We start from the raw sequence: 4,743 nt of genomic DNA, 5'->3' as shown, positions 1-4,743 counted from the left end.
CTCTCCTCCTCGTACGCCTCGAGGACGACTTGCTGCTCAAGTTCAGTGAAGTAGGTTGCTCTTTTGCGGGCCATCTTCTCGATTTTCGACCCTCGGTAGATGATGTCTTTATATGGTCACCGGGGACGCGCACAAATCTCGGTTAACCAATCGGGGGTTAGTTGAGTTAATTCATAACCGGTGTGTTGGAACCAACTGAGCGGGTTTAGTCGTCATGGGTTCAAATAACCTCAAGATGAGACTTTAACTTTGCGTGTTACTTCGGTAGCACATGTAATAAAATTGGCACAATACAGAGAAGATTAGCATGGCCCCGCAAGGATGACATGCACAATCGTGGAGTGTTCCTAAAAAAAAAAAAAAAAAAAAAGAGACTTTAACTTTGTTAAACCTCCTTCTTGGATACGCCCTGTTAACAAAGTCAGCCTCATTTTGGGATGGTGCTGTAGCCTAATTGGCACATGCGTCCCATCGATCCATCCAATAACGTTTGGAAAGTTCTGATAAGATAATAAGATATAATAATAAGAATCTTATTGGGCTTAATTTGTGCCAGATCCTGCTGGAACACCTCCTTTTATCCATATTCCCTCGGTGTTTTATTTCTCATTGAAGTTACTCATAGATCGCTTGCTTGTCTATTTCGGATGCATTTAATTTAATTTATTTAATCAGAAAAAAGAGAAGAGGGCCTTTTTCTTTCTCTGCGCTCTCTCCCGATCTGCTGCGCTGTGTCCCGTCACCGTCTCCATCACCAAGCGGTTTCCCAAATCCAACTCAGCCTGGATCATTTCTCGTGTCCTCTGCTTTTTCCCCACATCCAAGTAATGATCTGACATGTTTGCTGCATTTAACACCACACGCCGCTCACTCCACGCTGTTCGCTGTTTGATTGCGTCACCAAACACGCCGTTATTAGGCCTAATTGTTCGTTTTTTTCCCACTTATTCCACCGAATAATAAGCTTGTTTTCTGTTTAGAAAGTACAAACGTAGGGAGATTACACGTAATCTCCCATCTTTTACTTGTCTCTTTACTCTTTTAGGAGTTATTTTCAGAGTTTCTTTCAGGAGCACGGGCGGGTGGTGCGGTGAAAAAAGGCTGATTTATGGTTCCGCGTAAGATAGACGGCGTAGCCTACGGCGTAGTTACGCGGCGACGCGCACCTTTCGGTGCGTGTGCCGCGTACCCTACGCCGTTGGGTCTGCGTTGGTGTAACGCGGAACCATAAATCAGCCTTTTGAAAGGCGAGTTTCAGCTGTCAATCAAAAGAACGTGGTAGAACTTGGGGGCCGATAACGCGTACAGTGTGGAAATAGCGCGTCCGATGCCACGCAGTGCGACGCAATAGTCGGACGCTCGCGTCCATAGGACATGGTGTTAATGACCCTCGTAGGTTTGTGGCCAGGAAAACGAATAAAGTTGTGCATGAAGCGCTTTAGCGCAAGGCAAACTTTACGCACTGAACGACAGGCAGTTGCTTTCCCGATATGTTCAGCGTCTCCAATACTGTACAGAAACTCCCTGATGCAAAAAAACGGAGAGCGATGCACATTGTTTGCAGCGAAGAGAGGGCAGACCCACGATGCGTTAACATTAAAAACATTAACAATGGTTAAAGTTAAAACAATTTTTAATGGTTAAACATTCAAAATGGTTGAATTGGAACAGTGGTGTCGCTTTCATTTTTTCTAACATTATTAGCTGATTATATGTATAGTGGGCTGGCATCAGTATTTGATTTTAGAATTAATTTTGAGTATATTTCCCACAGACTATAAATTGTGCAATATTACTTTTTTAAACATAATATTAAGATAATTTAAGGCAACTGTAAGTGTAATTTTTATTCTATATAAACTTAAAACATTTAGAAATATTTTTATATTTTTGGGTAGGTAATCAGTTACAAAATATTTTATGAGTTCTGTGAACTTATTAGGGTTTACAGTGTATGGATGGAGAAGGTTACTCAAATAAATCAGGGATTCTGCTGAAAAACGGTAGCACTCTCGTGAATACTCATTGGGGAAAGATAAAATGTCATACTGTGGTCTTATCACCCTCTCACGGTGAATTGCACGGACAATTTGGGCTTCTATGTGTAACAAGTTGCAGCAGCCCTCCTGAACTTGCGCTTAAAACCCCGAACATAACTGGGTTATCTGAACAAAACCTGACGTACTTAACCTGACCATTTTGGAACGGAAATCCCAGGTTTACCATTTACCCTGGGTTAACATACCCAGTTTAGCCACTAAACCTCCTTCTTGGAATACCCCCCAGTGGTGGTAACTAAACTCAATTACACTGCTTTAAAACACATACAAATAGCTTATCTGCTGCAGTCATATACAACCATTCAGTCATCTTCAACCGTATTCACCACATGGGCACACATCTGGCAGTAAATTCTTAAAAATATACACAACCCATAACAAATAACCCCACCAACACAACAATATACTTCCCAACAATAATATTTTTCATACAAAAAGCATGGATGGCTAATTTTACTACGTTAAAACACATGGATTGAACAGAGAGAGTGGATTAGCCTCCTACCTTCAGACAAACAATACAGTTCTGACCTAAAATGGCCGCCCCAGCGCCCTCTGCTGGTACCTCCATTCAATTCACCTCCTTACACCCACCCCCACTTTACTTGAGGGCGTCTCAGCACTCATAAAACAAAATAACAGCCAAACTATAAGGCACCCATAAAATCATACACAGTTTCTGTGGTATGTGAAGTGTGTATAAAGTAATGTTTGTGTCAAACTCAGTCTCTAACCGCAGAGCCATCCTTTTCTTTGGTTTCTGCCACAGCATCTCTTCTGTCCATACCCTGCTTCTCAGTCTCAGATTCCACAGCGATTCATTGATATGTCAATCTGTTAGGAGGTTGTCTGCTGGCTCTCGGGGGATTTCTCCTCACAGGTGATGGGGGTGATGCTTCCCTTTGAGCTGGTCCATATTTCCCCCTTCTAGCTCCAGGAGTAGTTGCTGGGGACTTGTTTTCTCCTTCCTCTTGCTCACTTTCCTCTTCTCTGACTTCCATCATACCATTCTGTGCTCCCAATGAACTCTGGTCCTCGTCCTCCAACTCACCATCTTCCTCGGCCTCTGAACCACTGCATGAGGTGCCATCTTCAGTGTCAAGCTCTCCGCTTACAGTCACCTCCTGCTGGGGTTCCATGGGTAGAAACATGCACTGAGTAAGCAGGTTTTGATGAAACACCCTCTCTTTGGCTCCATCTTCAGACTTAACCACATACACTGGTATGCTAGGCTGTTTCTTGATGACAATATAGGGCTGCCGTTCCCACTTATCACCAAGCTTTTGTCTGCCTTCCACCTGACATATGTTTACCAGTACTCTGTCCCCTGGACGGAGTACACGGTGCTTCACCTTGCGACATTTCTGTGACATTTCTGTTGGTCTTTCGCTTGTCTGGATGCATGGTTTGCTTGATCAATAGCATGCGCAAGAGAGTCCTTAAGAGTTTGGACATATTCGTTATATTCGCCTGGCTCCTCATTCTCTAACAGTCCTAAGATGAGGTCGATCGGTAACCTGGGATGTCTGCCATACATTAAGAAGTAGGGTGTTTACCCAGTTGAGTCATGGCCCGTACAGTTGTAGGCATGTGTCATGGCGTCTAGATATTCATGCCAGCGGGGCTTCTGCTGTGGATCCAATGTGCCCAGCATATCCATCAAGGTCCTGTTAAACCTCTCGGTCGTTCCATTACCCTGAGGATGATATGGACTTGTGTGGGTCTTGGTCATCCCAGTAATCTTGCACAACTCCTTTACCACAGCGCTCTCAAAGTTGCGACCTTGGTCTGCATGGAGCTTGGTGGGGAAACCCGAAATGGCACAGGAAGTTCCTCCACAGCACCTTGGCAACTGTACCTGCCTTCTGGTCCTTGGTCGGATATGCTTGTGCAAAATGGGAGAAGTGGTCAGTTACAACCAGCACATTCTCGATCCCTCCTTTCGACTTCTCCAGCATCAGAAAATCTATGCAAACAAGTTCCATGGGGGCAGAAGTATGGATACTGACAAGGGGTGCCCTAAGACTTGCAGTGGGAGTCTTCCTGAGACAGCACCTCTCACACTGTTCACACCATGTTTTGATGTCCTCGAACATTATGGGCCAGTAGAAACGCTCCCTCATCAATGAGAATGTGTGGTCAAAACCCAAATGTCCCGAGTCATCATGAAGGGGCTCTCTTTGCAACCATTCGCAGGTTTTCTGGCAGCACTAACTGCTCGATTGATCCTCTCTGGCCATCCTTGACTTTGTGATAGAGGGTTCCCTCCCTGACCACTAACCTCTTCCATTATTTCAAAAGAAGGTTCACTTGTGCCCCTCCTTTAAAACGGATACTTCTGTTTGGCTTGGTATTCAGTGGCCAATAGTGTAGAACTAGACCAATCACAGGGTCTTCTCTTTGTCCTACACGCACCTGCTGTTTTGTCATTGCAGGCAGAGACTCTGTTCCAATGCCTGCATATGGTTCATCCAGTGGTTCAGCTTGGCAGGGCCTTGGAGTTTTAGGGAAATCTGTCTGTATGTCTTTCGGATCTTCATCTGCCACTTCCGAACCTACTGCTACATATATACACAAACTTATCCAACTTAGATTAAACATAACAAAACCCCAACAAAATCTTAAAACCCCCCAAGACTGGAGAGCAGATGGATCATGCCGAGCAGGTCTTAAACTGGAGGAA

The 4,743-nt window shown here is 44.5% G+C and overlaps 1 non-coding gene across 1 annotated transcript; it reads left to right on the top strand.

Moving 5' to 3' along the window:
- Positions 1-253: 253 nt before the first annotated feature.
- Positions 254-356, top strand: LOC133455808 (U6 spliceosomal RNA). Its single transcript, XR_009783734.1, has one exon. It is a non-coding gene; the product is annotated as a U6 spliceosomal RNA (small nuclear RNA).
- The last annotated feature ends 4,387 nt before the right edge of the window (positions 357-4,743 follow it).

Source organism: Cololabis saira, chromosome 11 (genome assembly GCF_033807715.1).
Source record: "Cololabis saira isolate AMF1-May2022 chromosome 11, fColSai1.1, whole genome shotgun sequence".
NCBI lineage: Eukaryota > Metazoa > Chordata > Actinopteri > Beloniformes > Belonidae > Cololabis > Cololabis saira.
Note: the sequence above shows the minus strand (reverse complement) of the source record. Positions and strands in the feature narration are given on the sequence as shown.